Raw genomic sequence first — 20,241 nt, forward strand, 5'->3', positions numbered from 1 at the left:
GAAAAGTTTGGTTTATGATTCTGTATTAGTAGAGAAGCGTTTCATGGGGTAAATGTTGAGGGTGGGTATGAGGGTCAATCTTGTGCATCAATTTATGGGGTGCTGGAAGTACAATATTGTTCATCGCTGGGGTCACTCACCCGGTTGTTGGCATCCGGAACGCTACTCTGCTGGGTCACAAGGAACACACTTTGAACAACGCATATGAATGTCAGTGCTAAACAAATGTAGATCATGGAATGTATGTGGTATGAATGATTAGTGTTATCAATCAAGAACAGATATAGCGTTCCTCCAGGAGATATACCTCCTCTCAGACAAGCTTGGCGGCTTGTTCATAAAATCGGGGAGGGCAGAGGTATGGATCTTATTCTGCATATGCTAGGGATGCTTTGGTTTGGATATCGAATGCTGTCCCATTGATGATGGAAGCCATGCCTGCCGATTCTGAGGGAAGTTACGTTATTGTACAGCCTATGTTTGAGGGCAAGGAGGCATGCCTTGTCAACACGAATGGCCACAATGTGGACAGACTTGAGTTCTTTCCCAAAGTATGGACTAATGCAGCAAATTTAGACAGGCTATATGGTAGTGGGGGATGTGACTCACTACGTTGGACCCAATCCCGGATAGATCAGTCCAGTCCGGGATCCGTTCAAAAGCCTTGCGTGACGGTTTAGGCAATTTGGGTTTAGTGGACACATGGCGGGTAAGGCAACCATGTAGTCGTGACTTTTCGTTTTAGTCAAATCTCCCCAATGTCTATACAAGAATCAAACTTTTTCATGAGTGTGGAACATCTACACAGGAATAACCTATTTGGGGAGAACTCACCGGTGATGATGGGGGGTACAAATACACACTGGCAGCATGCAGTTTCAGTTGTAGAGCTTTGGATCTGAGGAGCTGAGAGGAGTGCGTATAAAGACATGTTGGAGACAGAAAGATATTTTTAAATCAATCAGGGTTCAGCTGGCGATGTGGGTGTGGAATGGGAAGTCTCAAGTTGTGATAAGAGGGGTTTGCTTGTCTGGCATCATGGAGGCTGCGCTTTTCTTGAAAAGATCACAGGAGAAAGTGGAGAAGGAAATAGCCCTAATTGAGAATGGGGTGACTGGCCCTGTGGGACGGGAAGTGGAACTGAGCAACTGGAGGGTGAAAAGCACAGAAGACTGGGAGGCGTTGGGGAAGCATGATTATGGTGTGTACACAAGCAACTTGCATCGGGAAGGAGACACATCAGGGAGGTTGTTTGCATGATTCAGTGAGAATGAGAGTCCGAAAAATGCAATCATGTCAGTGCGTAATCGGGAGGGGCTCGAAGTTCATACCCAGCTGTACATTAATAAAGCCTTTTGTGGTAGGTCAGAAGTAGGCGGACCAAATGGTGGCATTCTTACAATTCTTTTCATTAAAATAGTAAGAAAAAGGCTTATTTGTCCCCATCACAAAAGTCTCCATCAAAAATCTTTACTAACCCTACCACTAATTAACTACCAAAGGAAAGGAAAGGGTCTCAGGAGAATGACTCCCTTATCCTTGACAGGCTTCTTCCAGCCTTAATAGTCTATTTTCAAATAGTTCTTGGTAAACATTATTTAAGGGGATGTTTCCACCTTTTCTGCTTCCCCATTAATGCTTTCAATAGAGTTCCTGGGTTTCTCACAATTGGGTTTGGACTCTTTCGGGTTCTTGCAGTGTCTCTATATGGCTTCCTAGCTTTGGATTATACTTCAGCCACTCTGTGGACTAAATCAACCGTCCATCACCCTCTTTAAAGTATTCACAACCACTGGGACAAGTATGATTAGTCCCCTGAGGCTCTTCCTGCCTTGTTCCCCTTCCAGTCTACCACAGCTCCAGTTACCTCGATTCCAATGGATTGGAGTCACTGATCCTTCCTGTGTGATCGGACTACCTCTCATCTCTTCTGTGTGTCAATCCTGTCTGCTCTCTCCCGGGACCAGTGTGCACCCACAGAATCTTTCCAGTTGTGGTCTCTGCATTGAGGACCAGCTGGTCCATCTCTTCAGGGTCACACTACCGCCTCGATTCTTGGATTTGGGCATGCACAGTTTGACTCTTTGTCCTCTCAAGGCTTATTCTGTTTTGTGGTTGCCAGCGTCCTCTCGGGCCAGGACTTCCCGTGGTTCTCCGGTCTCTCGCCAGCTTCGAACCTCCCAGGTTGTGTTGGTCCTTCTGTTTTTAAGGCGGGTGGGGGTTGAAGAATAAGTCCGTCCCCAGCGTAGAAACATAGCCTTTCATATTTCTCTTAGGAGCGCTCTTCCTTACTCGCTCAATCTTCTTAGTCTTATTATGAATGGCTGCCAACCACTAGGAAATGTTTATTTCTGGTATCCTCTTCTTCTCAGTGTGTTTGATGGTGAGTTGGTGTGACATTACAACAAACATTGACTTGTGGAGGATGTTTCTCCTGAAGCCTTGATAATTTCAATGGTTCTTCATAGAGGGAGTTCCTAGAGCAAACAGGGATCCTTGTTCCAAGGATGAGAGTCTCTCCCTGTGAGGTGCCACTTAACGCCACCCCCAAAGGGAATGTTGCATAGCGGGCTCTCCTCCCAAGCCTTACAAGGAAGGGCTCCCCTGTGGGGAGAAGTGATGAGATTCTGTGAATCATCCCACTTTGCTAATTACTATAGTTTTATATATGTGGGGCATTCCCCACAAGAGAAACACGAGGTGGAGACTCTGCTGGAACTGATTGATCTACCTACACTCAGTACAGCGCAAGTGGTGGAGCTGGACAAACCCCTAACCCTGCTCAAAATTAAGGATATTAGAAGGAATCTCTCACAGGGTAAAACACCAGGGCTGGATGGGCTTCCTACTGATTTTTTTAAAATCTACAGACCAATGCTTGGGAGCTTACTATTGGTACCGTTTCTGCATGCCTTTGAATCTGCCCCCCTACCTGGGTCAATGAGGGAAGCATTGATAGTTCAGATTCCCAAACTAGACAAAGATCCTTGCGATATTGGATCATATCACCCTCTCTTCATGCCGAATATGGATGTGAGGATTCTTAGAGCACTAATAGTCAACTGATTGTAACACCGATCAGGAATAGGTCACATAATTTAAGACCCCTACATCATGTTATTGCACACACAGAGTCCCAATCTCTTCATTGTGTGGTAATGTCCCTAAATACAGAGAAGGCATTTGACTCAGGAGTGGATTTGTGTTACTTTGAAGAGATTTAACCTGGGTCTGATGATCATAAGTTGGATACAATGTTTGTATGCCTCCAAGTGTTAGGGTTAAAACAGGGAAACTGGTGTCGTATAGCTGGACAGTGGGTAAGGAAACAAGGCCTGGCTGTCTGTTGTCTATCCTATTTGCATTGACCCTGGAACCATTAGCATATATACTGGAATATTGATTGATGCGGTGGCTCAGATAATTCCTTTGTATGTGAATGACATGGCTATAGATGTTCAGAAACCAAAATTGAATGTGCCAATATTGATGGAGAAGCTGGAAAACTTTAGGCATCTGTCTGGTATTAAGATACATGTGGAGAAGTCCTGCATATTCCTGTTGGCATCTCTGATGCAAGTGCCCATAAGAGAGTTGCCAGTATTCCAGAGTAATCGGGCACACAATACCTTCACATACCTTGGAATCAAAACAAAAAGGATTTTTTATGATACACAGTGTGTTTAACACCCTTGCGGCTTTATCAGGAATTGGAAGAAGCTACTTTAGTCCTCGATGGGTAGAATAGCATTGACCAAAATTGAGCTCCTCCCTAGACTGTTGTAATACTTTACTAATGTACCATATGATATCCTCAAGAGTGTTTTGGGGAAAATAGATACTCTAATCAGAGATATACTCTGTGCAAGGGGCCAGAGACGGGTGGCATGATCTACGCTACAGATCACCAATCAGTTAGGAGGTCTCCGGGTACAGGTTTTTGAGTCATTCTTTTTGCAAGCCCAATTGCAATTTGTCATGCAATTGTTCTCCGATGACTAAACCTCTGAATAGAGACTATAAGTAGGCTTGGTGAGACCCTCTACTGAAGGGGGTGTTGTGGTGGTCTGGGAAGGATGGCAGGTAACTTCATTTGATAAACTTAGGCAACCGATTGTGGAAAAGGACCAACGGGTGGGTTGGGTGCGCAAACCCATACTCTCCAAAAATCCCAATGAGTATAGACACAGACCACCAGGGGAAGACAAGCAGAAAGAACGAGGGTGATTGGGAAATTAAGGGATTGGCGGTTTGGGGCAACCTTTTTTTTTGCCGACTGTCAACTGAGACCTTCAGCCAACTTTTGTGATGTGCAAGGGGCAAATTCTGTTCTATGTGGGCCTATCCAGCAGGGCACATACGTTTGGGCTATATTACCAGAGGTACCCCCTGGCAACCTGCTGCTGGAAGGCCTTTATGCTCCTCGGGACAGGGGCCGCTTGATCTCTATGATTTATAGAATCTTACTTGATAATAGGACCCAGAGGGGACCTGTGTTAAAAGCCAGAGAGGCCTGGCAATGGGATCTGGGGTTAATTTTTGTGGAAAAAGATCTGCAATTATACAAAAACGGTACCCCAAAATGCCAGTTTCAGACCTATCCAGTCAGGACTTCACACAGTGAGGAACTGCTTCTTCTGTGAGCCCCCACTGCACACTCCATGGCAAGCCAAAAAGGGCTTCTCAATACCGCACAGGAGCATCCGCTCCATTCTAAGATGGCACTGATGAAGACCCGACCAAGCCACACTGCTGCGCCTCCACCCTCACAGATGACCTGCCTTCGGAGGCTCTGAATTGCCCCACACTTCGACTACTGCTGACACCGGATCAAGTCGCCAGGCGAAGCTAGCCTCCACACTAGGCCTATGCCTAAGGCTTCTACTTCTGTGGGCACGTCTGGAAATGGACAGCCAAACACCACTCTGCCACTTGACCCGGCGGTACATCATCTACAAAGTGTCTATTCCCATTAGATCCATCATCACATGCACCCTCCTTGTTGCACCCTCCCATCCATAAAACTCTCACTATCTCCCACAACCACCATATCTCTACACATCTGCCAACCCCCAGGCCCTACTTATACCTTCAAAGAGAATCATTTACAGCTTCTTAAGGCCAAGATCTAGAGATCTACTCCTAGGCAACCTTAACCTACACTTCAATGATACAGATGCCATCTCCTTAGCCAATGCCATTAACATCCTTGGCTGCTCTCAGCATGTTCTCGCTGCTTTCCATATACTCAAAGACTTCAATGGCTCATAGACCTCAACTGCAACTGAGCGGTCGCCACTATATTGCCACATCATCATATAAACCTCCATCCTGACTGCCATACAATGTACTAGGGTTCCTGTCACCTTGAACCCCTCCCACCCGATCACGTTGCACCGAAAACCTTGATAAAGACCACCTTCTACCCATCCTAGCTTCTGAACAATGCCCCATGCCCTCAAGACCAACCCTAACTTGCTTGTTGAGCATTACAACAACCTGATTGCCCATGCCATAAACAGTTACCCCTTTAAAAAAGCACAAAGCCAAACCCTCTCACAAAAACTCTTCTTCACCTCTGACCTCAAGGCCATTCGTTCTAGGAAACAAACAATTGAAGCAGAATGGCGTAAAAAAACATCCGGAACCAACAAATTATACTTCAATACCATTGACAGAGAATACAAAAAGGCCATACATGACGCCAAAGCCACCATCTACAATGACGGAATTACCAACGCCAATTCAAACTCACTGGAGCTCTTCGCAAACTTGAAACCCCAAACATCCCACTGACTAATTTCACAAAAGAGAACGTTTGGTGTGGCTAGGTGCAAGACACAAGCATAACTGCCACACTATGGGCCTCATTCCGAGAGGGTGGTAAGGGATACCGGGCACCGGTAAGGAGACTGACCACACGTTCTTTACGGGACCTGTTAAGGGACCTTGAGCTAATAACGGGCCCGCAATTAGCAGGCCCGTTATTAGCGCCTTCCCATTGAGCCCTATGGGGGCTCAAATGGGAATGGGGAACGGCATTTGGAATGAGGATTTACCGGGTCCGCCTAGGTCGGAATGTCCCAGTAAGTCCCCATTCCTCCAGACCAGACCCGGTTTTGGAAGCAGCCATGGTGTAATAGCGCCATGGCTACCTCCAAACTCGGAATGAGGCCCAATATCCTAAAAAAACAAGCTACTATCCGCAGCAAAGCTACCACACAACTAACCGCACTTCCACAATCCACCCCGATCAAATTTCACCCAGTTACCAAATCAAAAAGCCCACCTTATCAGCAGCTTTAAACCTTCACGTTGCAAAGGAGATATTTGCTCAGCCCCACTCATTAAATGACTCTGCTGAAGCTTTGATGCCCATCATCACTGCCATTGTCAACACTTCCTTCGTTTCCTCTGTTATTGCAACCGGTCTCAAAGAAGCTTGGGTCTCACCCCTCCTTAAAGAAAACTGCTGACCCATCCACTCCCATCAACTACCAACCAATTACCACTGTCCCAATTGTCCTAATAATTATCGAGCCTGCAGCCTACGGATCCAAGAATATCTGGAAAATCACGATATCTTAGGCTTCCGCCCAGGTAATGGAACTGAATCCGCCCTACTGAACCTGAAAATCCAACTGGATGATATCAAAAACTCAGGAAAATCAGCCTTTCTTCTACTTGACCTCTCTGCAGCCTTCAACCTAGTCGACCACCAAACACTCTGTCACCCCCTCACTATTTCCACCACCTTCTCTACTGATGCAACTAAATGGATCACTTCCTTCCTTGCCGACAGGACCTCCCGTGTATTCGCCGGTGACTCTACGGCCCCTACAGCTCCCATTTGTTGAAGTGTGCCACAAGGATTGCGTTTTCCCCCACACTTTACAACATCTGCACAAGACCACTCTTCGATCATCTTGACTCCCTCTGCATTTCCTACACAAACTATGCAGATGATACACAAATCCTCCTTTCCCTTACCGACAACTACCTTCATGGTTCTACCACACTAAACTCCATCTACAGGACCATCCAAGCCTGGATGGGCCCAATTGGTTATGCCCAAATGACAAAACTGAAACCCTGATCATCACCCCACCCCTCCTCAAACTACTCTCAATAACTCGACCCAGCCTACTAAGCCTTCATGATGGATGAAATCACAATCCCGGTTTCACTGGTGGTTAAAACTCTAGGGAACTATCTCAACATGACCAGACAAGTCAATGCCATTGCCTCATCTGCAGCCCACACCATGAAGCTCAAACGTCTGCAAACCATTCCTTTCTACTAACAACCGTCTCACTATCACTCGCTCTATTATCGGTTCTAAAGAAAAATACTGAGATGCTCTCCTTGCGGATACCACTGACGGAGACCTTAAACTGCAGATCACCCAGAACAATGCCCTCTGCATCGCCCCAGACCTCCCTAATTGAGACCACATCATTGCAACTAGGAGAAACGTTCACTGGCTTCCTGTACGGGAACGCATCAAAAAGTTCTCACCATGACACACAGCTGCCTGACCAACTCAGCCCCAACCTACCCATCACAAAGAATCGCAAAAGTTACCTCAACAAGACCCAGGCGCACCTCCTACAGCCATTGCCTTTTCATCCCCAGATTCAAGCACATTAGAGCAGGTTTACAGTCGTTGCTCCTATGCTGTGGAACTCTTTCCCTCAGCACATAACCCACCTACTGGACCTTCAGAATTCATGTAAAAACGTGGTTGTTCAACTAATCCGATCTACTTTTTACCAGCTTTACAAATCTTGTAATTCACCCAACTCGGTCCTATTTAACCAGCGCCTAGGTGCCCCCAGCTTAAGCGCGCTTAATAAATGCGCTAAATAAAAAAACAACATCCTGTATAGGAAGTATTTAACGCCACAGAAAATACATAGAATGAAGAACCCAGATGTGGAACAGCAGAGATACCATTATTCCACATGTTGTGGGACTGTACAAAACTTGGTGACTTCTGGGGTAGGGTTATTGCTAGATTGTTTGGGTTGGGAGCTAGTTGGATAACTGAAATACCTTTGATTTGCTTACTGGGTCAGTTTCCTAGACAGAAGGCAGAGAAACAACTGCATAAAATGGTGGATTTGGCCCAGGTATTGGCAAAGCGGCTTATTGGTATGACCTGGTACAACCGCAATGGCCTCAGAATAATGGATTAGCTTGGAGATATCAGGTGGGCTAGTGCTGAACTGGCAACCCTGATCAGGATTGAATCCATGTATGCAAATGTGGCTGTCTCGCATAGGCTGGATTGGGCATTGCTGTTGGACAGCTCGTTTTACCCCTTTGGATTAAAGAACCCTCTGAAATAATGACATTTTTGATCGATAATTATTGAATCGCGATAGGACTCGGGCGGGAGGAATTAGTGTGGATGACCTTCTTCCTTATGAAGCACAAGACCCAACATGTGGGCGGGTGGGAGGGAATATGCTTATTGGCAGTTGAGGAGTTGGGGTGTTTAGATTTTAGAGAACTTATTTTTCAAAATTTCTTTTTGAGTTCTTTCACTGTTATTTGAAATCAACATTGTGATATGCGATACTGTGGATGAAATGTTAAAACCAATGAAGAAACTACAAAAAGAACAAGTTACTCTCTTACCTGGTAACGTTCTTTCGATGGGATGGTCCGACGATGTATTCCATATCTATGACAGTAATTACCACAACTGTGCTGCTTCAGAAAATCTTTCGGCGTCTGTGTCCTGCGTCGATGACGTTGATACGCTGTCCTCGAGGGCCTCCGTCGAGCCGACATCACCGGATGTTATAAGTAGGACGCACGATGCCCGTAGCCTCAGTTGTAGTTTTTTCCCAGAACGTGTGGCACCAATCTTCTGCCAGTATGACCACAGAAAGCCTTGTAGAAACATAAGCTGCAATCGCATAAGAAATTCTGTAGCGGGGAAGGCAGGGAGGGAGCGATATGAAATACGTCGTCGGACCATCTCATCAAAATAACGTTACCAGGTAAGAGAGTAACTTGTTCTTAGAGGGGATTGGTCCTCCGACATATTCCATATCTATGACAGACTCCCAAAGCAGTACCAACGTAAGGAGGTGGGAAAAGAATTGAATATACAAATTTAGAATGCCCAATCAAATTGCACAGTAAAGGACCACCTTGTCAAAGAACAGATACTGCCCATGGATAGAATCTAGGGAGTAGTGACGTACAAAAGTATGGACCGAAGACAAAGTGGCTGCTTCACAGATGTTACGAATAGAAATACCCCTCTGCAGGGCAGTAGAGGCAGCCATGCCCCTAGTCGAATGGGCCCGTAAGCCTACTGGAGGGTCCTTATCCGCCAGGCGGTAACATTCAGAAATTGCCAAGATAATCCATCTAGACAAAGTCTGCTTAGTCACAGCTTGTCCCAAACACCTTCCAGCGTAACCAATAAAGAGCTGATCGTCCACTCCGACCCGGGACATGCGTGAAATATAGAAACTTAAAGCTCTCCTAGGATCGAACCTATGGAGCCTCTCCTCGTCCTTACCAGGATGCGGAGGAGACGCTGGAAGAATGACCTGCTGGTTCAAATGAAAATCCGACACAACTTTCGGAAGAAAAGAAGGACAAACTCTAAGGACAACCTTGTCCTTATGAAACACAGTGAAGGGTGGCTTAACAGACCATCCCTGTAACTCACTCACTCTGCGAGCGGAAGTGACCGCAACTAAAAACACAGTTTTCAAGGTCAACAGTCTCAAAGGACAAGAATGTAAAGGCTCAAATGGAGCACCCATTAGAAACTTGAGAACAAGGTTCAAATCCCACCCGGGCACCTGGAAAGGTGACAGAGGGAACATATTAGTGAGCCCTTTCAGAAACTGAGAAATTAAAGGGATTTTAAAACAAGAACACTCCTCAGACGAGCGCTTAAATATGGACAGCGCCGCCAGGTAACCTCCAATTGTACCCACTTGCAAGCCCCTGTGGGCTAAAGAAAGCAAAAAAGACAGAACCACAGGATGTCACATGAAAAACGATCCACATTCTTAACCCTGCACCAGTCGCAGAACTTTCTCCAACGGCAACGGTACAGGGACTTTGTTGCTGGCCGTCTGGCCGAAAGCAACACCTCCATCACGTCCTCAGGGAGGTCCCAATCCTTATATCTCAACCTTTCAGAAGCCAAGCGTGAAGGTTGAGGGATCTGACCTCTGGATGGAGAACCTGACCCCCCCCCCTCCCGTGAGAGCAGATCGTCTATGTAGGGAAGACAACGTGGAGGGCAGATGGACAAGTCGAGAAGGTCCGGGTACCACGTCCTCCGGGCCCGTGCCGGAGCAATAAGGATCATCCGGGAACCAAACCTCCGTAACCTCCGCAGCACTTGCAGGATGACGGGGACTGGAGGAAACGCATACAACAGTGGGAAGGACCACTCCACCACGAACGCGTCTCCTAAGGCTCCTTTTGGAGGCAATTCCCACGAGCAGAACCTCTCGCACTTCCGGTTCACACTGGAGGCGAAGAGATCCACTTGAGGGGTCCCCCTAAGGGCGAAGATCTCCAGGAGAATCTCCTGAGCCAACTCCCACTTGTGAGAGATCGCGCTCTGCCTGCTCAGAGCGTCCGCCGTCTCGTTTTCGTCTCCGGCCAGATGAACTGCCGAGATCGAAATTTCCTGCTGGATGGCCCAGAACCAGAGCTGCATCGCCACCCTGCACAGAAGAAGGGACCCCTGCCCCACCCCCTTTTTGTTGAGGTAGTGCATGGCCACTGTGGTGTCCGTCAGAACCAGGACATTCTTCCCTTGTAAGGTCAGCAGAAAAGCCTTCAGGGCAAGCCTGATGGCCCTAAGCTCCAACAGATCGATATGGAGTCTGGACTCCGACAGAGATCAACAACTGCTGACTGTCAGCTCGTTGGCATGAGCTCCCCATCCCGTGAGGGACGCGTCCATCATGATCGTCACCTCCGGCCAGGGCAGCCAAAACAGAGCCCCTCCCCCCCCTCATCAGATTGCCTTTGACAGCCCACCACAGAAGGTCCTGGGCGACCGAGGGCGGCACCTGCACGGGGTCCGACATCCTGCCGGAGGACTGACCACTGGAGCTTGAGAGCCCATTGCAAAGATCTCATCCGCAACCTGGCCTCCGGCACCAGAAGAATGCAGGATGCCATGAGGCCGAGTAACCTCAAGAACTCGAACGCTGGGAGACTCTGGGCATATTGAAACTTGTGCACCATCTGCTGAATGTGGCGAGCCCTCACCTGGGGAGGAAAACACTGCCCCAGGGACGTGTCGAGTACTGCTCCGATGTACTGGAGCTGCTGAGTTGGCATCAAGTGGGACTTCTTTAAGTTGAGGGAGAAGCCCAGCTTGTGAATGGAGTGGCAGGTGACGGACAGATGATCCAGGACTTGCTCGGGAGAGCGTGCCCTGATCAACCAATCGTCCAGGTAGGGGTAGACATGAATCCCCCCCTTTCCCGAGATGAGCTGCCACAACCACCATGAGCTTGGTGAAGACCCTCGGGGCGGAGGTCAATCCGAACGGCAGGACCTGAAACTGAAAGTGCGAGTCGCCAACCGCGAACCTCAGGTACTTCTTGTGCTTTGGATGGATCGGCACATGAAAATAAGCATCCTTGAGGTCGAGAGACACCAACCAGAAGTTGAAGGGCCTGGAGGACTTGAGAAAGAATAACCATCTTGAACTTGTCCTTCCTGAGGAGCTTGTTCAAACTGCGCAAGTCCATGATGGGTCTCAATCCTCCGTCTTTCTTCGCAATCAAAAAAATAAGGGGACTACCATCCCTTGTTCCTCTCCGCTACAGGCACCAATTCTATGGCGCCTTTCTCCAGCAGGGATTGAATTTCCTGCGCAAGGAGTGGATCCGGACTTTTCAAAGAGAGGTTCCCTGGGGGATGGTCTTGAGGCCTCTGCCAGAAAGGAAGACAGTAGCGTGGGCTATGATCTCCAGAACCCACACATCTGAAGTAATGGCACACCATTCTACGAGATGCTGTGCCAGCCTTCCCCCAACCGGAGAAGCATGGGCCTCATGACTGAGCTGAAGCGGCTGCGGCAGTGCCTGAGGTAAAGAGGCAACTGCTTGCGCGGCTTGGCACCTCGAGTACCTTGTTTTCCACTTCTGGCACTCCTACGGTTTCCCCTTTGACTTGCAGCTCCTCTCGATTTACTAAAGGATGAGTAATATCGAAAGGAACCTCCCCTCCATTGCTGTCCCCTAGTACGAAAAGGCGGAGGTTGGCGAGCAGCAGCGCCCAATGACTTTGCTGCAGCTTTTGAGGTCTGCAACCTCTCAAGACTCTCGTCAGCCTTGCTGCCAAAAAGATGGTCACCATCAAAGGGCATGTTGAGGAGCCGGGCTTGCACATCAGGAGCAAAAACCTGACTTCCGCAACCACGCAAACCTGCGTATTACGGTGCTCGCCGCCATGGACTGGCTGACGCAATCAACCATGTCCCGACCCGACTGAACGGATTCACACATTGGATCCTTGCCATCCTGCACGATAGCATAGCAAGGAAACCATCCTGTTCCTCCCCTTCGGGAATATGATCAGCCGCTAGAGAAATACAGTTCCACAGAGTGTGCGTGAAACGAGACAAGGTACAAACGGAGTTGGCAGCATGAAGCTCCATACCCCCAGAAGAAAATACCTTCTTCGCCCAGCCGTCAAAATGTTTGTCGTCCCCATCAGGAGGGATGGTAGGGTACGACGCCTGCTTTGCTGGGGCCGTAGCCACCTGCACCACCAAACTCTCAGTAGGGTGCATGGTCAAGTAGCAGGGGCCGCCACTGGCTGGGCGATATTTCCTTGGCAAGGACTTGCTCACTGCCAGGAGACTCTCCGGAGCAGTCCAAGCCGCAGCCACTCTTCTCTGCAAGGCCATATGGAATGGCAGCACCGGGTCAGTTGGAGGACCTTGGTCCAGGATATCAGTAAGGTCATCCTGCTGAAAATCCCCAGGGAGTGGGAGGGGGCAGACCACCCCAGGTAATCCGTGACACTCGACATGAGGCACCGGTATGAGGATTCGGCATGCGTGCCAGGTTCCGGCCGACCAAACTCCACCTCCGGAGAGGTGTCTAGACCACTGGCGTCTTGCAGTGACCGACAGGTCCTCAAGTTGACTATGACCAGAAACAATGCCATCAGGAAACTCTGCAGGAACCTCAACTTCCTCAGACCTCATCTACCTCAGAAATAAATCCATAGGCTGGAAGGAGGGTACAAAAAAAGGCACAAAGACATGTTTAGCCTTGGCCAGCGCCTTTCGGGGGGTGCCACCGTGCCACGGGGTACCCCCGACAAGGCCGCCTCGAAAGGCGTAGACGGAATCGGCGTCGAGTGCGGCACCGACAGCGGCCTCGAGGGCGGAGCCCTGAGCGTGTCTCTCGACAGCCTGGGCGCCGATGGCGTCGACGACTTCCTCAGAGGCAGGGCCTCGAGAGTCCGTCGACTACCTCGGCGCCGCCGGCGTCGATGTCTTCCTCGAAGACTTCACAGGTTCTCACGGTCTCGAGAGCGTCGAGGACCGGGACCTGGAACAGGCATGTCTAGGGCGACCATCCTTGTCTGACCAGGACCTCGAAGCCGCCCGGTGGTCGTGACGACTGCTCGAGCTCAAAGGCATACGAGCGGTGTCTCTAGCATGGCCACGACCGGCGTCCTCAGATGGCGCAGACGGACCGGAACCCTGCGATTGAAAAATCACCAACATCTCCTTTTGGAAGGAATCCCATTCCTCAGGAGTGGAATGCTTGTTGGGACAAGCAACCCGCCGACAGGCGGAGTCCTCGGAAGAGGACGGGGAAGGCGACCTGTACCAGCGCTTCCTGGAGTGCCTCGAAGAGGCAGAGGAATGGGGGGGACCGGCTCCCAGACCGAGAACCCCCAGACTCATGACGACGATGCGGAGAGTCGCCCCTCGAATCGTCTGTCGAAAGACCAGTGGAACGTGACTTTCAGGACTTGGCCACCTTACCGACCGACAGCTTCTTCTTACGCTCCCGCAAGGCCTTCGATGTGAGCGATTGGCAGTCGACACAGTCGTCCGTATCATGCTCCTCCCCGAGGCAAGCGTCATGCGTATCCGTCAGCCACATCTTGGACCCGCACACCCGACACTTCTTAAACCCGGACCGCGGGGTGGAAGAAGCCGAAGACATATCGATAGCAATGAAGAAACAGGGTCGAAGAACCGAAAGAACAGGATTCAGTAGAATCGAGGCATGCCGAGATCTCCGAAGCAAACACGTTCGCAGAAAAAACGGAACTGAGGCTATGGGCGTCATGCGTCCTACTTATAACATCCGGTGACGTCGGCTCGACGGAGGCCCTCGAGGACAGCGTATCGACGTCATCGTCGCAGGACGCAGAAAGATTTTCCGAAGCAGCACAGCTGTGGTGATTACTGTCATAGATATGGTATACGTTGGAGGACCAATCCCCTCGAAATTATTTTTTTAAAAAGATGAATTGTGTAAAGTGCCAACCACGGCTTTCCCTTATTTTACACGAACAAATAGATTTGTGTAATTTGGATGGGTGGGGGTAGACATTGTCCATGTTACTAGAGAAGGTTACGGGGGTAGCCCAAAAACATATGCAAGTTAAGAATTCCATGCAGACATAGTACACATGTGCATGCCTGCATCTATGTTAATGTTAAAGGATAGTTATACTACCGCACACTATCACCACCGTAGTGGTCCCCTGGCGCTGTGGCGGATCTGGAAGAAAGGGGGGTAAGGTTAGGGAGTGTTAGCAAGACGTTTGGAGAAAGAGCAAGGGAGGTGTGATGTGCCGTTGGCAGCTACAGTTCGGTCAACACCGCTCGCTGAATTTTTTGGTGTGGTATCCATCCTGTCGGAGTCTTTTGTGTGTTGTTGTGTAGGGCTCTGTGTGGTGTGTTGTTGCGGAGTAAAGTGCGTGAGGATTGCTGTGGTTTAAGACGTATGGTTGTGTTTAGTTAGGGTTTGAGAGGTGTTTGAGGAGGGTGAGGTTTTAGTAGGGTTGGTTATCAGCATTGTTGTCTGGAGAGAAGTACACTCCTATTGTGTGTCTTTCGAGAGTTAGACTAGATTTATTTCTTGCAGTAATCTAGTTTCAGCATGACCAGGCTGTCTCTCTCTGTCTATATGTTGCATTAGTTAGTCTCTACAATTCCATCTTTGTTCTTAGGCTGACCCCTACATCCCAGTTTGCGCCTGACATAAGTTTGGTCCCCCACGGATCTCTCCAGTTCTGACCTGTGCCCAAACCCCTAGCTCTGTCCGAGTGCGACAGAATATAGTTCAGACCTTACCCAGATGTTTGGATTGACGCAAGTGAATTGCCATGCCTATGTCTCAGATTATGCTGTGTGTTGGGTTAGTCATTACAAGGTCAGTAAATCTGCAAGAGTAATTGCTAGGGTATCATTTATGTCAGTCTTGTGTATGAGTCTTCTATTTGCTAGCTTGGGTGTGGAATTCTTAGTGTGGTGATAGTGGTCTCATTTAGGTGGCGGGTTTGGCTTAAATGGAGGGTTAGTTTGAGGAAGGTTGTCTTGTGAGCACGAGGTAGTAGACTGATCGTGTGGATGCACAATTGGATTGTGTCAGGTTTACACTTGCAACCATGAAACTGCAGGAACTGGTCAAAAGAGCAACGCACTTGGCAGGACACACACTTGATGCAAATTTCACCAACAGAAAAATTATCACCACCGCACCACCAATACAGATACTTTGGAGCGACCATCTCATCCCATTTGTGATCATGCTACAAACCAAAGCTACCAACCAGCCCCTCAAACTCCCAACCACCACAAAAAGAAACTGGAAATCCATCAAAGAAAGCAACCTAATAGAACAAAATGGAGTTGACTAAACCATCCGCAACCGAATTGGAGAAGGCAGACCTAGACGGAATAACAGACCTACTACACAAATGGATGCTGATACAATGGAAAACATTGCCCCGGAAAAAACATTCACATATGATAAATGTGTAAACACTGCTGTTTTGGTGAACGAATTTAGACCCGTATACATTGGGGGACCCATTTACTTTGTGGAAAAGAGGCCTATCCATGGTTACTTAAAGATTGGAAAGGGACTTATCTGGGGAAATTGTTGCCAGGAGGTTATATCACATCCACTGCAGACATACTGAAACATCAACCTAGGAGGGGAATAGATGATACCCCCGTCCAGGTATTGGGTGATGTAGCGAAAGCCACGATTCCTTTTGTCGGCCAAATCATTAATTCACTGGATATTAGGAGATTGGCTAGAGTATTAGAGAACACTATCAATGAAACTACTGACATATTGTTGAACATGACATTGGAGCAAAGAGCAATTAGATTAGTTGTTATTCAGAATAGAATGGTTTTAGATGTCATGTTAGCTGAACCTGGTGGTGTATGCAAAATGGTTGGGTCCGCGTGTTGTGTGTACGTACCCGACTCCTCCCCCACAGTGTTCCAAGCGATAAAACGACTAAACATACTAAGTACTGAAGTTCACATTCCCGAAGGGGATTGGGACATAGGAACATGGGCCTGTAATCTGCGAGAAATGTGGGGTTGTAAAATCTCAGCATTTGCTATTATCATTGGGGTAATACTATTCTTCTGCTGTATCCAATGTCTGCCCATTTTAGGTTCTGCACTAGGTGATAATTGTTCTAAATCCCTAATGAAACTAAGACCTGGTCCTCATCTTCCTGTAAATGCCTTGATAATGTAAAAAGCCACTATCAAACAGTTTATGTCCATCAATGTAAATTGACCGTGATGACTCTGTCTGTTCTGACGATGATACATGGTCACATGATTCTAGCAATGTGTTGGCATTAGGCCAAAAGGAGGGTTTGTAAATTCAGATGTATTTCGCATTGTAGTTGGCCTAAGTACGTACACATTGAACCGTGCCATCGCGGTTTCCGAAAACGCTATCTTGGCTGCGTTGCTGTCATCTCCGAGTTTTCATTCTGAACGTGGTGAGAACTCTCAGTCACCACTTCGGAAGCTTCCCTAAAACATGCCCCTGCACAGGAGTGTTGAAACCGCTGAGCACATTGGTTCTCTGTAACAGAGAGCCTTGAAGCACTGAATGTAGCTAATCCGTAAATTAGGTGCCATCCTGTCTTCCCTGAGTCTCTCGTTTTCCACAGCTAATTGTGAATTTGTATCCAGACAATTAAAGCTAAGCACAATTCACAGCATATATTGTATTGAAGGATCGAGCTATTGAATAGAAATAAAGACTGACCTTTAGTCTAGCAATAACCTAGATAAAGTAGCACGAGCAAAGCACCACTGCAGACATACTGAAACATCAACCTAGGAGGGGAATAGATGATACCCCCGTCCAGGTATTGGGTGATGTAGCGAAAGCCACGATTCCTTTTGTCGGCCAAATCATTAATTCACTGGATATTAGGAGATTGGCTAGAGTATTAGAGAACACTATCAATGAAACTACTGACATATTGTTGAACATGACATTGGAGCAAAGAGCAATTAGATTAGTTGCTATTCAGAATAGAATGGTTTTAGATGTCATGTTAGCTGAACCTGGTGGTGTATGCAAAATGGTTGGGTCCGCGTGTTGTGTGTACGTACCCGACTCCTCCCCCACAGTGTTCCAAGCGATAAAACGACTAAACATACTAAGTACTGAAGTTCACATTCCCGAAGGGGATTGGGACATAGGAACATGGGCCTGTAATCTGCGAGAAATGTGGGGTTGTAAAATCTCAGCATTTGCTATTATCATTGGGGTAATACTATTCTTCTGCTGTATCCAATGTCTGCCCATTTTAGGTTCTGCACTAGGTGATAATTGTTCTAAATCCCTAATGAAACTAAGACCTGGTCCTCATCTTCCTGTAAATGCCTTGATAATGTAAAAAGCCACTATCAAACAGTTTATGTCCATCAATGTAGATGACCGTGATGACTCTGGCTGTTCTGACGATGATACATGGTCACATGATTCTAGCAATGTGTTGGCATTAGGCCAAAAGGAGGGTTTGTAAATTCAGATGTATTTCGCATTGTAGTTGGCCTAAGTACGTACACATTGAACCGTGCCATCGCGGTTTCCGAAAACGCTATCTTGGCTGCGTTGCTGTCATCTCCGAGTTTTCATTCTGAACGTGGTGAGAACTCTCAGTCACCACTTCGGAAGCTTCCCTAAAACATGCCCCTGCACAGGAGTGTTGAAACCGCTGAGCACATTGGTTCTCTGTAACAGAGAGCCTTGAAGCACTGAACGTAGCTAATCCGTAAATTAGGTGCCATCCTGTCTTCCCTGAGTCTCTCGTTTTCCACAGCTAATTGTGAATTTGTATCCAGACAATTAAAGCTAAGCACAATTCACAGCATATATTGTATTGAAGGATCGAGCTATTGAATAGAAATAAAGACTGACCTTTAGTCTAGCAATAACCTAGATAAAGTAGCACGAGCAAAGTTACCATGTGCTTGAGAACACAATATCCTCCTACACACATCTCTGCTTTGCTTCCCAGACAGTAAATGGTCTGCAAGGAGAGAGTGTTCCAACATATGTTGCCATGGAAAAATGCCCACGTCCAGAGGTCTATAGGTCTAGAGCCATTACCACGTGATGAGCTAGTCTGAATCCGTCATGTTATTCCGAAAGTGGATATAACACATCTACGCCGACATATTTGGGCTCACTTTTTCCATGCCTGTATGCCATGCATTGCTAAAGTCGAGACCACTGGAGTGTGAAAAAACTGCTGTTTATATATTTGTTCCTCGTGACTGGCACGTCTTCATTTCTTTACAGTAGCCATAGATTTGGACTAACACTAGTTGCCAGAATAGTGAGCTTTGTGAATTGGCATATTTTTCTTCAAACCAAATGTTGATGCACCCCAAGATTATCAGATTTTCATGTTGGCTGGCTATGTTGGCGATGGCTTCTATGAAGTTGTCGACGAAGGTTACATCGTATGTCGGTGGTCTGTAAACCAGAATGAATTAAATTGGTGTTGGCAGGGGAGTGGGCTCAGGGGGGGCTTGATCTAGGAGACTGGTTCAATGATGGTGAAGTTTCGAACCAGTTGGACTCAGCATGTGCAGTAGATCTTGGAGCGGTTGGTATTTTTATCTGAGGAGGGATATGCCCTTTAAGGCATAGTTGGTAGAGGCAGGGTCCTATGCCTATAAAATGTGTGCACCTCTTTCTTCCTCCATACTCCGAGATTGTGGGTCTCAAAAAGATTTAGAGGCAATATTGGGGTCTACAGTGAAGGTGGGGATTGAGAATGGACAGGCAAAGCAGGCTCTGGTTACAGAGGTTAGCTCTGCAATCCAAGCCTTGGCGTGGAGGGCGTAGGTGAAGCAGCCTACACCGATATCAGCATTGAAAAGCAGGTCAAAAGACTCAGCGTTGTAGGTTTTAAGATTGAATGTCTCGATATCGAGTGTTTAAAACCAAAAGCGTGTTGGACTTTTGAGGAGCATTTAGATGTCGCATCATCTGTTAGTCAGTCAAAAAGGTATTTTCCTCTCTTGTCTACTTCGCAGGTCTCATGGAGCAAGATGATCCAGAGAAAAACCCTGGCTACAACGCTTAACGCCCTTTCATTATGCATTATGGGGCCGACCACAAGCTTTATTTTTCTTAAAAGATGCAGTAATCCACACTTTGTTCATAGCAGAATTAAGGTTCTTTTCACTTCGGTACACAAAAGCAGCTAAAATAAATATAGTCTAACAATTATTAGCTTTTGGGTCATGGGTGCTGCAGCGTGGCAGCTTACAGGACATACAAGGAGGAGAATGATACTCAGAGATGTAGGCATCCAAACTAGTGTGTTGACCACATTCCCCATCTTCTGCTCACTCAAGCTTTGCAGGCAGTGGCGGCCCACGTCACAAAACATGGTATCTGTTCTTTAAGGCGGAAGCAGGACATTAGGACGCAGGTGTTTGAGCACCGGCCGTTTCATCAAGGTGCCTTGGGAGCAGGTACCCAATCCTCAGTAAATGGAAACTCCATTTACGGTAGCTATATACTACACTCACGCAAACCAAGGCCATCACCCTGTCCAGAGCCCCAGGAAGCACACGAGCGAGCCGTCCTTTGGGAGCAGGAATCAACCTAGGAGAGGACGCCCACATGTACAAATGATGCAGTAAGCACCCTCGTTACTGCGCAGGGAAAAAGAAAATTTCAAAAATCGATA

Source organism: Ambystoma mexicanum, chromosome 2q (assembly GCF_040938575.1).
Source record: "Ambystoma mexicanum isolate Mex_15411 chromosome 2q, UKY_AmexF1_1, whole genome shotgun sequence".
Classification (NCBI taxonomy): Eukaryota; Metazoa; Chordata; class Amphibia; order Caudata; family Ambystomatidae; genus Ambystoma; species Ambystoma mexicanum.